General features: G+C 42.9%; 1 long non-coding RNA gene across 2 annotated transcripts in view; it reads left to right on the top strand.

Moving 5' to 3' along the window:
* LOC141088822 (uncharacterized) overlaps positions 1-15,581 on the top strand; it is a 39,191-nt gene that overhangs the window by 10,320 nt on the left and 13,290 nt on the right. Inside the window, exons 1-2 of one of the 2 annotated variants that reach the window (XR_012232069.1) lie at positions 2,889-3,268; positions 6,755-6,853. The exons of the other annotated variant lie outside the window; for it this stretch is intronic. This is a non-coding gene — a long non-coding RNA (uncharacterized lncRNA). Of the gene's footprint in view, positions 1-2,888; positions 3,269-6,754; positions 6,854-15,581 lie in introns of those variants that run through there. 2 annotated transcript variants of the gene reach the window in all.

Raw genomic sequence — 15,581 nt, 5'->3', positions numbered from 1 at the left:
TTTTATACTTGCATTGATATTCCCTCCTGATTGGCTGCGCTAGGCCATGTGATGTAATACCTGCAAGGCATTAAGGGGAGGCCCACATGGCTGCCACTGAACTTATGAGCCCACTCTCTGGCTGATGCAAGCTTCAGTAATATGTGAAATGGCGCTGGACATATTTTTACTTTTCTTTTTTTGTGATCCTGTTGAATCGAATGGGAAGTTGTTTGAATTCGCTGGGAGACGAGAATTTTAGGAAACTCGATTCACAGCAGATCGAACTGCTCATCCCTTTAAGGGCATGGAATGTATTTATTGTGGCAAACATGCACAATTTGGTGTTTTTTCCAATTGCAGGTTTTTTCCCCGGCATATCAGTTCCACATGAATGCACCTTTACTATTTTTCTCTCCTGCGGTTAAAGCACGGTTCACATTTACGTAGCATCTACCATCAGTAGGAGGAGGAGGGTGTAATAATCTGCATTTCTGTACACATCCTCCGGTCATTGCTCCGTTCACTTCCTCCAACTCTCCAGACTTTATGCATTACATTAGCATTTTTCTTTAAAGATAAGCAGAAGAGGAAATAACCGAGTGCAGAAAGTGGCGCATTACCGGGGAAATATGGAGGAGATTGAAATCTGATGGTCGTGTCGGTGTTACAGGCTGTGTGATGGAAGATGGATCTGATCTCCTGCGGATGATGAGACTTGTGCCAGTCAGAAAAGGCAGCGGTATGGGGTGCACCCATGCTGATTGCACCCTAGGGAGACGAATGTATCAGCTACGTGGCCTATTGATTTCATGTCTTTCTTTCTAAAAGGGCCAAACTCTATTCCGCATATTTTGCCCGTACGGCCCCATTTTAATTCCTCCATTGCTAATTAATACAATCCTGCACTGAGGGATCAATTTGCAGATCAGTAAAGCCAGGAAGCGCCCGTTTCCTTGGCCGGCGGAGTCCGCACCCACATCTTCCAGCAGAATAGAACAGATGCTTGCAAGAGTAGGCAGTCATGGTTGGTGCCATGGCAGCGCAGATCCGAAACTGTGTGCCAGTGCGGGAGAGAAAACAGATGTTCGCAGCCATTTGAGGTGTTTTTGAAGACAGTCATTTACTAAGTAAATGTTTGCAAATTCACAAGCGTTCTCCCCACGTCGAGGAACATTCGAAGAAAAGCCAGCAGCGGAATTGTCTGCAAAGGCGACTCCGCTCTTTCAGCTGCGGAGGAAGGCGAGTGCGGTACGTGACGTCCCGCCGTATGAGATACACGTAAAGTCCTCATAGACTGCTGCATCCGGCCACTCGCCTTTCCTGGTCAGGACTCTGCCGGACGCCGTAGGTACGTGCGCCGACTGGGCGGTGGTCCACTTTCCGCCGCGAACAGACTTGAGACAGAGACAGGTGTGCGTCCAACAGGTCCTCTTTATTGGCCGTCCTCTCGACGACCGCAGCACCACACAGCAGCTGCTTGACACCTTCCGCACACAGGCCCGGGAACCTTCACTTTCTTATTTCCTAATTGACGTCCCTCGCAGCTCTTTCACTGTGGCTGCCCTAGGCCTACCACCACAGTGCTTCACCCATCCGAGTCCGTCCGTCTGGTACCCCCAGGCTTCCTCTGTCCTGTGGCTTCTCTTGTCAGGGCCACCCCCTGACCGTCTCTCTTCTCGGTCCCTTCTGGAGCTTCTTCTCGGTCTGTCTCTCCCTTCAGTCTTCTCCTCTCCTGAGCTAGTCTCCATGGACTGACTGACTTCTGGAACTCTCTTCCCCTTCTTATATCCCTCTCTCTGGGAATTCCCCTCTAGAGTTCCTGTAACTCCGTCCCCCATGGCTCTGCGTTTTCATAGCCTTAAGCTGATGTTAAGCCCTTTCCTCACTGTTCTCTGCTGCCATCTTGTGGCCAAACTACAGTATTACACTGTCTTCTGTTTCTGCGGTCCTTGGTCTCCCCCTAGTGGCCAAAGTCAGTACTTCACCATCCTTTACTATCTCCAGTTGTCTCCCACCTTCATATACAGCAGTCCACATCAATCAAGCACATTGTACATTTATCTTCCTGCTGCAGACAGGTCCATAGGTCAGTCCACTTCCCCTACAACGCCATTAGTGTTGGACAAAGAAGAGCCAATCAATTCTAAGACAATTTAGCTACAAACTTTCTCCAAATTTCTGATTGTCAAAGCAAACATTTTTTGCATTCGTTTATCTCAAATCCTACAATTAGCGACGGACCAGCTGACAATTTTGTGCAATTTTTTATAGTAAAAAAAAAGTTAAAATACCATAATTAAAAAACCTTTCCTCACCCGTCCTTGCACCGTCACACCTCCTCGGTCCTCTACACTGGCTTTCTGTTCTTCCTCCGTTGGTCGTGTTATTGACTTGTGCGATCACACAGGAATCCGACGCAAAGGACCAAGAAGCTCCTGCCGAGGTAGCGTTAGATCCGGTGAGGAAAGGTGAATATGACTTTTTTTTAACCCCTCGGGGCAGTTTTGATCCAGACCCATTTTATTCAGCCTGAATAAATCAATTTGCCCGACTCGAAGTTCAGTAAATTTGCTCCTCTCCAGTGATGCTCGTTTTTTTTTTTACACTATTAATCGATGTAACTAATGACAAGTTCTGCAACTTTTTCCTATATTTCTCTATTTTTAAGATCACCTTTTTATACTACTTTTCTCCTCGGGCTGTAATAATTTTGTTTTTAGCATTACCTGTACACTTTTAGTTATGGACTCACCTGGTGGGGCGGTTTAGCTAAGCAGTAGGTTGGAGTGAGCAGCACGGACCGGTGGCATTGGTGCAGCGGAATGGCACCTAGAACAGCGAGAGCCATTAGAACTGGAAGCAGGATGGTAGGTGGATCAGCAGAGACGAATGTGTGGATAGTACAGAATCAGCAGAGTCGTACAGACAATATGGCACCTTGTTGCAGGAGAGTAGTAATAGACCGGAACCGTAGAGTTTAGGGCGTGACAACCCCAGGAATAGCTGAAACTGAGCTTGGTCATAGAAGCTGGTTTGTAGCAATCATAAGCAGATCAGAAGATAATCAGGCCTGACTGGAACAGCACTAAGTGGAAAGTGAGGCTTGACGCCTGGAAAACACATGGTAGCAGAGTGCACTACTACGACTTGAATACTCAGGCCGTGCACAGCAGCATTGGGTGATGGCATGAGAAGGGCATTCAGGGTTACTGCAACAACACAGCACGGACTAGCACAGAAGGAACGGCAATAGAACAAGGAAGATGCAAAGGCCAGGCTGGGAATGGTAATACTTCTCATAATATTTTGTTTCCATGTGTTGCCCTTGATGCTGTTGTTTTGTGCTCTGGGCAGAAGCAGTCTCCTTCCCCCTCTGGCAGCTGACACTATTGTTAATTCTTCTCACCTATGTTGCCTTGTATTGCAGTCAGATGTTCTACTCCTTCCCTGACAAGCAGGCAGAAATCCATTTTTATCAGCTGCCCTGCAGTGAACAGAGGATCATTATGCAGAGAGCTGCCTGCGAGGAGAGTGACTGAGCATGTGTGTCCACCAACACTCCGCTTATTAAGTGGACATGCACATTCCTATACCCTCGGAACACTAGGTGGTGACACCTGATCATTTATTAAAAGCATGTAAATGGCAAACAACCCCTTTAATAAGCTGGAACCCACCCTGATCTCATTCTTGCTATACAGCTGATAGGGGCATACATGAACCACCCCTCCATTATAGGAGTGCATCACTTTTGACTTATATTATCTTCATACATGAAATCATACTGTCAAATTTAATCCATTTCCTACAGAGAAATCCAAACGACCCCTTTATTGCCCACATTTTGCTGCTTAATTTCATAATATATAATAATATATTTTCTGACTTGATAAATGACATAATCGTGGCTTCCAGAAGTCGCCACAAGGGGGAGCTCACCGCACATAGACTATACAATTAGTGTGGAGCTGTATGAATCTCTTTGGAGGGAGCTCCCTCTAGTGGAGGCTGCCGGTAGCTTCTCTGACAGCATCATGGTAGCCGTGAACAGTACAGAAATGCTTTGCAGGCTAAACTCAACAGCAGCTGCTTCTATTCACTGACAACAAGCTTAGATCTTGAAAATGATGCGAAATTGAAACTCCTAGGGCATTAAATCTCCATATTAATCTTTATTTACATAAATCTGGTCAAGCCCTTTAAATTGATGTATATCCAGGGTCTTATAAATGACCATGTAGTAATTGTGGTGTATTTAGCGGGGGCCGCACCACCCTGACGGACTCGTTAAGCTGTGACCCGCACACATTGTAAGCGCCTTTCATCCATTATTTACCGCCCACAAGCATCGGGGGGTCACCCACAAATACCAGCTTCCTCATCATTGAGGACCCTTCCATTAAACTTCTGAGGGTCACGGCGAAACCTTTAAATATCAACATCTTTATTAACACAATACGGCGAGAACAAACAATCGTCAGATGATCCTAATTATTTCTAGTAAAATAGGGTAAAAAAAAAAATTAAAAATCAGCATTTTTCTGTATTTCTTTGTGGCGCGGACATCACACGGAATAATTATCTTTTTTTTTTTTTTCCCGTCACTTTTATTCCTTATGGTTTATTTTTAATGAAAGGTTCTGAAATCCACAACATCAAACGGCGCGAGGAGCCGACAATGGCGCGTTTAATCTTCGCTCCGTAACTGCCGCGTCGTTGCCAAAAAACTATTGGCCGAGGAATGACAGACGCCGTTTGGCTGGAGAGTAAAATGAGCCGCTCGTCTTTACCCAGGAAAGTGCTGCCTGGCGCGGATCTCGTGAAAGTTTCCCAGAAAAGCCGCTGACGAGATAAATCTCAGCTTTCTCCTAAATAAAATATCAGTCTGTCGTCTTGCGGCTGATCCTCGTCTCCTCGAGAAGTCTCCATATTATCTGTCCCTGCGACCAATACATGGAGGAGAGAACGCGGATGTTCCCTGCAGCACTTCACAGATTAAAACTGCAGAAAAAGTTGAGTCATACTCTAGTCACATCCAAAGCTGCAATTAGAATTTGTAAACCTTCATAGTTCAGATAATGTTTTGCTTTACTTACCTTGTAATAAACCTGAGTTGTGAAATGTTTTTATACTCTCCATTCACATCTAAAGCTGCACTTAGAATTTTTGCTTGACTTACCTTGTATTCATTATGAGTTACAAAATGTTTTTATACTCCATTCACATCCAAATCTGCATTCAGTATGCGTTACTCTGCAATAAAAAAAAAAAAAGCTGTACTCCAATCACATCCGAAGATGCATTCAGAATTCTTCAGTTTGCATAACAAGTCGAACCAATTTGTGAATACTTTGCTTTACGTATCTTGGACTGATCTTGAGCTATTTTATATCTTATACTATAGTCACATCCGGAGCTGCATTCAGAATCTTCATACAGATGTGCGTCACATTGTAAAAGCTTTGCTTCACTTATTTTATACTTATCCTGAGTTGTATAATGATTTATACACAAGTCGCATCCAAATCTTTCCCAGGTATGCTTTAACCTGCAGTAAAAAGTAGAGTCTTGTACTCAGATCACATCCAAAGAGGCATTTAGAATTTTGTCTTTACTTACAGTACTTTGTATTCATTCTGAGTTGCAAAATGTTTTTTATACTCCTTTCACATCCAAATCTGCATCCAGTATTCTTTAATCTGCAGTAAAAATATGCCATACTCCAATCACATCCGAAGCTGCATTCCGAATTCTTCACTTTGCATCACAAGTTGAGCCACTCTGTGAATATTTTGCTTTATATTGTTATATTTTTTGCTTTATATATGCATATTTTATACTACTGTCACATCCAAAGCTGCCTTCAGAATTCTTAAATCTTCGTAGATGTAGCAATATAAAAACTTTTCTTTACTTACATTATAACAATCCTGAGTTACATGTTTTTGACTCCAATCACATCCAAATCTGCACCCAGGATCTGCATTAAAAAGTTGAGTCTTCTGCTCTAATCACATATAAAGCTGCATTCAGAATTCTTCACTTTGCATAACTGGTTGAGACACTTTGTGAATACTCTGCTATATATCTTTAAACCATGTTTTATACTATAATCACAGCCAAAGCTGCGTTCGGTATCCTTAAACCTGCATAAAATACTTGTCTTCTTCTCCCATCACATCTAAAGCTGCATTCAGGATCTTTAAATCTGCATCTATTTTTATTTTACTCATCCTAAATTGCAGCATTTCTGGTACTTGGTGACACCCAAAGCTGCAATCAGATGCTCACTTTGTCAAAGTTTTGCTCCATTTGTGTTATACTAATCCTATACTCCAGTCACAGCCAAAGCTGCATTCAGAATCCATATAGCTTCATTAAAAGGTTGAGTCACTTTGTAAATAATTTGCATTGCTGAATTGCTACTGATCCTAAATTACTCCTTGCATTATACACAAGTCACATCCAAAGCATCTGGAATCCGTCAGCAGGGTGCTGAGTACAGTTCCCATAATTCAGCAGAGAAGGTTTTATACAGAATAATCAGATTATAATCGATAGAGATATGAAGTTATGTAGCTGGAGATCCAGCAGGAGAAATGGAAAATTATGAATGCAGCTCTGGAGGTGACTGGAGGATGCATTCTGAGCACACATCTGATGTGTGTAGTCTCGCTCCCATGTGACATGAAGAGGATGATGGCGTGCGGTGACAGCGGACGGGAATGTGACATCTCTCCAGTAAACTCTCTATAATTGTGTTTGTAAACAGAAGTCAGAGACGAGCGGTGACATTACTGAGGCGAAGAAACCCTGAGAAAGAGAGAAAGACGGCGGAGCGTCACTCCCAACATCAGAGCATTCAGGAACAGTGAGTGCAGCTCTGGAGTATAATACAGGATGTAACTCAGGATCAGTAATGTAATGTATGTACACAGTGACTGCACCAGCAGAATAGTGAGTGCAGCTCTGGGGTATAATACAGGATGTAACTCAGGATCAGTAATGTAATGTATGTACACAGTGACTGCACCAGCAGAATAGTGAGTGCAGCTCTGGGGTATAATACAGGATGTAACTCAGGATCAGTAATGTAATGTGTGTACACAGTGACTGCACCAGCAGAATAGTGAGTGCAGCTCTGGGGTATAATACAGGATGTAACTCAGGATCAGTAATGTAATGTATGTACACAGTGACTGCACCAGCAGAATAGTGAGTGCAGCTCTGGAGTATAATACAGGATGTAACTCAGGGTCAGTAATGTAATGTATGTACACAGTGACTGCACCAGCAGAATAGTGAGTGCAGCTCTGGAGTATAAGGCTGTGTGCACACGCTGCGGATTTTGCTGCGGTTCTGCAGCGGTTTTGGCCGCTGCGGACCCGCAGCAGTTTTTGCTGCGGTGTACAGTACCATGATTCCCTATGGGAATCAAAAACCGCAGTGCAGACGGTGCGGAATTTTCCGCGCGGATTATCTGCGGTTTTCAATCCGCAGAAAGAATTGACATGTCAATTCTTTCTGCGGATTCTCCTGCGGTTTGCCATCTCCTCCATTGAGGAGATGAAAAACCGCAGGGCAAAACCGCAGAGCAATCCGCAGGTAAAACCGCAGGTCTTTTGACCTGCGGTTTCACCTGCGGATTTTACAAAATCCGCACGGATTAATCCGCACATAATCCGCAGCGTGTGCACACAGCCTAATACAGGATGTAACTCAGGATCAGTAATGTAATGTATGTACACAGTGACTGCACCAGCAGAATAGTGAGTGCAGCTCTGGAGTAAAATACAGGATGTAACTCAGGATCAGTAATGTAATGTATGTACACAGTGACTGCACCAGCAGAATAGTGAGTGCAGCTCTGGAGTATAATACAGGATGTAACTCAGGATCAGTAATGTAATGTATGTACACAGTGACTGCACCAGCAGAATAGTGTGTGCAGCTCTGGGGTATAATACAGAATGTAACTCAGGATCAGTAATGTAATGTATGTACACAGTGACTGCACCAGCAGAATAGTGAGTGCAGCTCTGGAGTATAGTACAGGATGTAACTCAGGATCAGTAATGTAATGTATGTACACAGTGACTGCACCAGCAGAATAGTGAGTGCAGCTCTGGAGTATAATACAGGAGGTAACTCAGGATCAGTAATGTAATGTATGTACACAGTGACTGCACCAGCAGAATAGTGAGTGCAGCTCTGGACTATAATACAGGAGGTAACTCAGGATCAGTAATGTAATGTATGTACACAGTGACTGCACCAGCAGAATAGTGAGTGCAGCTCTGGGGTATAATACAGGATGTAACTCAGTAATGTAATGGATTTATTCATTGTCACTCCACTTCTTACATGGATGAAATCAATCAATAAGTATAAAGAGTTGTCAGGATTTTCTCCTTACATGATATTCACAATATTAGGTAATCTGTAGATGATGATGGAGGGTTATTTCACCAGCCTACAAATATAGCATAATAATTCTCCGAATATTTGTTGTGCATTATAAGACTCATTTCTTGGCGGTGATTGCAGCAGACAAAACGGCCAATTCATCAGATTTACAGGTCAGGAAGTCTCCACCGTCAGTGATGGTTTGGGGAGCCATGTCATCTGCTGGTGTAGGTCCACTGTGTTTTATCAAGACCAAAGTCAGCGCAGCCATCTACCAGGACATGTTAGAGCTCTTCATGCTTCCCTCTGCCGACAAGCTTTATGGAGAAGAAGGGGAAGAGTCTTGAGGAGATCATTTGCATATTCCCAGTGCCTTCTGGGATAAGTGAAGAGTCTCCGTGAGCTCAGCGATCACTGGGTTTTGGCCATTGCAGCTGAAAAGAGGAAATCGGAAAACCGTGCGCCGAATTTTGGCTCATCTTTCATCGTTTTTAAGAAATCTCTATATGGAAGAGGCCAGGAGCCATTTGGTGAGCTGCATTTCTTGCTACATGTTCACAGATTTACCAGTGGAAAAGCCAAACTTCACATGCCACAAATGCAAGCTTGTGTCCCTGTTGGAGGAAAAGTTGCAAAATCTGGAAGAGAGGTTAGCTACGTTGAAGATCATTAAGGAAGGTGAAGAGTTCTTGGACAGAGCAGAATTATCTCTTCATGTTACAGAAAGAGAAGAAATCCGAAGTGCACCTGAAGAAACAGAGGATTGGAGACATGTGACCCAGAGAAGCAGGAGGATCAGGAGGCAGTCAGCACCCATACTGCTCAGGAACCAGTACCAGGCTCTCACGCAGGAAAACGATGAAGAAATACATCAGGATAAGACTTTGCCAACAAACAGCAACCTTGTACGCCTTCAGGGTCCTCCTGGATGGAGAAAGAAAAATGTTGTGAAGAAGAAACGGAGAGTGGTGGTCATGGGGGATTCCCTGTTGAGAGGAACAGAGGCCGCTATCTGCAGACCGGATATAACTTCAAGAGAAATGTGCTGTCTTCCAGGTGCAAAAATTAAAGATGTGTCTGACAGGATATCAGGACTCTTCAGACCTACAGATGACTACCCATTCCTGCTACTACATGTGGGGACAAATGGCACCGCAAGAAACGACCTGGAAACCATCTGCAGAGACTTTGAAGAATTAGGCAAGAAAGTGAACGAACTGGGAGCGCAGGTGGTCTTCTCTTCCATCCTCCCAGTGGATGGCCATGGAACAAGGAGGTGGAATAAGATTCTGCAGGTGAACAACTGGCTACGTCGATGGTGCCGTCAGCAACGATTTGGATTTCTGGATCACGGAGTGAACTACTTATACGATGGACTACTTGCTAGAGATGGGGTGCACCTTACGAAGACTGGAAAGCATGTATTTGGAAGTCGCCTTGCTACACTTGTAAGGAGAGCTTTAAACTAGAACAACATGGGAAGGGAAGCAAAAGACCAGAAAAAGCCATACACCTGACACATGCTACTGAGAACTCTGCTATTAGAAGTGGAAAGGAAGAACAAAGACGAAAGAATCTAATTAATAAAAATATTGGAGAAAGAGAAACCAATCACAAACTAAAATGTTTCTATACTAATGCACAAAGCATGGGCAACAAACAAGGAGAATTGGAACTACTAACACAGGAAAAGAAATATGATGTCATTGGAATCACTGAAACTTGGTGGGACAATACACATGATTGGAATACAAGACTAGAAGGATACAACTTATTTGCAAGAAACAGACTTGATAAACGAGGAGGGGGTGTCGCATTGTATGTTAGAAACGCGTATATCTGCACAGAGATCCAAGCTTCAGAGACTGGGAGTTCTGTGGAAACTGTTTGGGTAAGAATACAAGGACAGAACAATGGAAAGGACACCATTGTAGGCATTTACTACAGGCCGCCTGTGCAAGCTTAAGATATGGATGAACTCTTTATGCATCAAATGGCCAAGTTCTCCAAAAAATAAGACATAGTTGTCATGGGAGATTTCAACTATCCAGACATTTGTTGGGAATCTCTCTCAGGCAAAACTAACAGGTCAAGGAAATTCTTATCCTCTCTTGCTGACAACGTTATCTCCCAAAAGGTAGGGGAGAAAACAAGGGGAACTGCTACCTTGGATCTAATCCTTATAAACAGGGAGGAAATGGTTGAGGAGGTAAAAGTGGCTGGGACCCTAGGAGGTAGCGACCATGCTATTTTAGAATTTTGGATAACTAGAGGAGGAAGACCTGTGAAGACTCAGACGTCAAGGTTAGATTTCAGAAAGGTAGATTTTAAGGGATTCAGAAAGAGAATTGGAGGGATCCAATGGCTGGATATCCTTAAAGACAAAAATGTCCAAGAAGGATGGGAAATCTTGAAAAATGAAATTATCAAAGCACAATTGTTAACAATTCCGAAAAGAGGGAAGAATAGGAAGCATTTGAGGAAGCCAGGATGGATGAACACAGAACTTAAGTACATGCTAAAAAGGAAGAAAAAAATGTTTATAAAATGGAAAGAGGGAGGCATATCTAAAGAAGAATATAATGCTGTCTGCAGAACCTGCAGGGCACAAATCAGATTATCTAAAGCTGACAATGAATTGAGGCTTGCAAGAGATGTCAAAAGCAATAATAAAGGATTTTGGGGATATGTCAAAAGTAAAAGAAAAGTCAAAGATGCAATAGGATTTTTACAGGATGAAAATGATTAAATGGTAAGACAGGATGTTGAGAAGGCTGAACTTTTAAATTCCTATTTTGCATCTGTTTTCTCTCAGAAAGGAAATGTGACATCAACTGTTATTCACTGTCCTATTAAGGGAATAGAAGAATCCAGGATATCTATAAACAGAAAGATAGTGAGGAAACACTTAGCTAACCTAAATGAATTCAAGTCTCCAGGTCCAGATGAATTACACCCCAGAGTACTGAAGGAGATAGCAGAAGACATTTTTGAACCCCTCTCCATAATCTTTGAAAATTCTTGGAGAACAGGAGAAGTCCCAGAAGACTGGAGAAGAGCAAATGTTGTTCCTATCTTCAAAAAGGGGAAGAAGGTGGACCCAGGCAACTATAGGCCGGTGAGTCTGACTTCTATACCAGGAAAGATCTTTGAACAAATAATTAAACAACATGTATGTCAGTACCTGGATAAGAATGAAGTGATTAAACAGAGTCAGCATGGGTTTGTAACTAATAAGTCATGTCAGACTAACTTAATTTCCTTCTATGACGGAATCGCTGATTGGGTGGATCAAGGAAATGCTGTAGATATAGTATATCTTGACTTCAGCAAAGCATTTGACAAAGTCTCTCATACAATCCTTATTGAAAAAATGACTAAGTATGGAATGGACAAGGCAACTGTTAGGTGGATTCATAACTGGCTTAGTGATCGGACCCAAAGAGTGGTCGTAAATGGCTGCACATCCAGTTGGAAGAATGTCCCAAGTGGGGTACCACAGGGCTCTGTCCTGGGCCCTGTATTGTTCAACATCTTTATCAATGATTTAGATGAAGGAATTGAGGGTAAACTGATTAAATTTGCTGATGACACAAAGCTAGGAGGGATAGCTAATACTAGAGAAGAGAGAGGATTCAAAAAGATATAAATAAACTGGAGAAGTGGGCAGCAACTAACAGAATGGTTTTTAACAGGGAAAAATGCAAAGTACTACATCTGGGCAATAAAAATGAAAAAAAGCATATACAGAATGGGAGGAATAGGGCTAAGCAACAGCACATGTGAAAAAGACTTGGGTATACTAATAGATCACAGACTGAATATGAGTCAACAGTGTGATGCAGCAGCAAAAAAGGCAAATGCAATTCTAGGATGTATTAACAGAAGCATACAGTCTAGATCACGTGAAGTCATTATTTCCCTCTACTCCTCTTTGGTCAGACCTCATCTGGAATATTGTGTCCAGTTTTGGGCACCACAATTTAAAAAAGACATCAACAAACTGGAGGAAGTTCAGAAAAGAGCGACCAGAATGGTGACCGGTCTGCAAACCCTGTCTTATGAGGAAAGGTTGCAGGATTTGGGAATGTTTAGTTTGCAAAAGAGAAGACTGAGAGGAGACTTCATAGCTGTCTACAAATATCTAAAGGGCTGTCACATTGTAGAAGGATCAACTTTATTCTCATTTGCACAAGGAAAGACTAGAAGCAATGGGATGAAACTGAATGGGGGGAGACACAGATTAGATATTAGAAAAAACTTTTTGACAGTTAGAGTGATCAATGAGTGGAACAAGCTGCCACGAGAAGTGGTGAGTTCTCCTTCAATGGAAGTCTTCAAACAGAGGCTGGACAGACATCTGACTGGGATGATTTAGCGAATCCTGCTTTGAGCAGGGGGTTGGACCAGATGGCCCAGGAGGTCCCTTCCAACTCTACGATTCTATGATTCTATGAGATGGAAGTGTCATTCTCCAGCAGGACTTGGCCCCTATCCACACTGCCAAAAGTACCAATACCTGGTGTAAAAACAACAGTATCACTGGGCTTGATTGGCAGCAAACTCACCTGACCTTAACCCCATAGAGAATCTATGGAGTATTGTCAAGAGGAAGGTGAGAGACACCAGACCCAACAATGCAGACGAGCTGAAGGCTGCTATCAAAGCAACCTGGGCGTCCATAACCCCTCAGCAGTGCCACAAGCTGATTGCCTCCATGCCACGCCGCATTGATGCAGTATTTGATGCAAAAGGATCCCGACCAAGTATTGAGTGCATTTACTGATCATACATTTCAGTAGGCCAACGTTTCAGATTTTACAATCATTTTTCAAGCTGGTGTTATAAAGTATTCTAATTTACTGAGATAATGACTTTTGGGTTTTCACTGGCTGTACGCCATAATCATCAACATTACCAGAAATTAACACGTGAAATAGATCACTCTGCTCCTGGCAGTTTCTCATACCCTCTTTCCTCTACTCCCTCCTATGCTATTTCGATTGCACGTGAGTCATCATCACGGCCGATCACCACAGTCACCGCTCACCACAGCAATTAGCAGGAGAAGAAAGTCTCTGCGCTTAATGATCTCACTATTATGATCACTTCAAATTGCCTTTGACTTGCAGGCTCCTGAAATCCTCTGCGTTAGAGGAAGGTCCCAGGGTCCCAATTAAATCACAAACTCCGCAGTCATTGGAATTGTATATTTTTTTTCTCTTTGGTGGCATAAAAGAGCTCATTATAAAGAGGGGAAATTAATATTATTAATCTTTTTATCACAAGTTAACAGCCACCTCTGAAGACGGAGCGAAGAGACGTGACGATGGGGCCGGAGAGACGAAGCGTCAACTCAAGGAAAGGACTGAGAAGCTGAGGTCTGACTCCAACTAACAACAAACCTGCAAGTAAAGGTGGAGCCGTCTCCAGGGCACGAAAAACTGACAGCAGGGGAGGGGAAGGTGACATATAGTGATATGGAGCAAGCTGGTATAACCTGAGCATCACCTGTATATAATTATATATGTACAGCCGGTATAACCTGGGCATCTCCTGTATATAATTATATAGGTACAGCTGGTATAACCTGGGTATCTCCTGTATATAATTATATAGGTACAGCTGGTATAACCTGGGCATCTCCTGTATATAATTATATATGTACAGCTGGTATAACCTGGGCATCTCCTGTATATAATTATATATGTACAGCTGGTATAACCTGGGCATCTCCTGTATATAATTATATATGTACAGCTGGTATAACCTGGGCATCTCCTGTATATAATTATATATGTACAGCTGGTATAACCTGGGCATCTCCTGTATATAATTATATATGTACAGCCGGTATAACCTGGGCATCTCCTGTATATAATTATATATGTACAGCTGGTATAACCTGGGCATCTCCTGTATATAATTATATATGTACAGCCGGTATAACCTGGGTATTTCCTGTATATAATTATATATGTACAGCTGGTATAACCTGAGCATCTCCTGTATATAATTATATATCTACACCTGGTATAACCTGGTATCTCCTGTATTTAATAATATATGTACAGCCGGTATAACCTGGGTATCTCCTGTATATAATTATATATGTACAGCTGGTATAACCTGGGCATCTCCTGTATATAATTATATATGTACAGCTGGTATCTCCTGTATATAATAATATATGTACAGCTGGTATAACCTGGGTATCTCCTGTATATAATTATATATGTACAGCTGGTATAACCTGGGCATCTCCTGTATATAATTATATATGTACAGCTGGTATAACCTGGGCATCTCCTGCATATAATTATATATGTACAGCTGGTATAACCTGGGCATCTCCTGTATATAATTATATATTGTAGGGATTCTACTCGCTTAGGTGCGACGGGAGACAGTCAGGAGGCAGGTTCCCTTAAAGTTCATGTGGTTTATTACGTCATAAACCAAACAGCACGTCACCAAAATAAACAGCCTTCAGTTCAGGCGACAAAATAACATCAAAATGTCCTTTCCTTCAGGCTCAGTCCGCGAGCCTCAGCGCACACAGGAGGTGTATACCCTCCTCACATACAGCTGCCTGGTTCAAGAGTAGGCCACATTATAAGGGTGTAGCCACACCCACGAACCCAGCAGCTGACTAGGCACATGACTGTGACCTCACCACAGGTCCTTCAAAATAATAATAATACAGCAATATTTGTTATGCCTTACATTATGGAGACAAGCCATTTATGAGACACATATCTCCCATCGATTACACGACCCTTAGCCCTGCCACATACCTCCCCCCTCTGCCTAAAGCCATGGGGCTTGGCACTTTCACCTACCAGGCAAGGGATTCTGGAAAGGGCATCGGCATTCCCATGTAGCTTCTCGGCCCTATGCTCTATATGTTAGCTGAAGTCTTGTAGGGCTAAGAACCAGCGGGTGACCCTAGCATTCTTACCCTTTGTTTCCCTCATCCATCTGAGCGGGGCATGGTCGGATATTAATCTGAACTTCCGTCCCACCAGGTAGTATCGTAATGTATCCACTGCCCATTTTATGGCCAAACACTCCTTCTCTACAACTGAGTAATTTCTCTCACAAGAAGTCAACTTCCTACTCAAGTAGAGAACAGGATGCTCCTCCCCACGTATCTCTTGGGAAAGGACTGCTCCTACCCCGACATCTGAGGC

The sequence above is a fragment of the Dendrobates tinctorius genome, unplaced genomic scaffold, assembly GCF_039654945.1.
Source record: "Dendrobates tinctorius isolate UK_male_01 unplaced genomic scaffold, ASM3965494v1 ptg000041l, whole genome shotgun sequence".
Classification (NCBI taxonomy): domain Eukaryota; kingdom Metazoa; phylum Chordata; class Amphibia; order Anura; family Dendrobatidae; genus Dendrobates; species Dendrobates tinctorius.
Note: the sequence above shows the minus strand (reverse complement) of the source record. Positions and strands in the feature narration are given on the sequence as shown.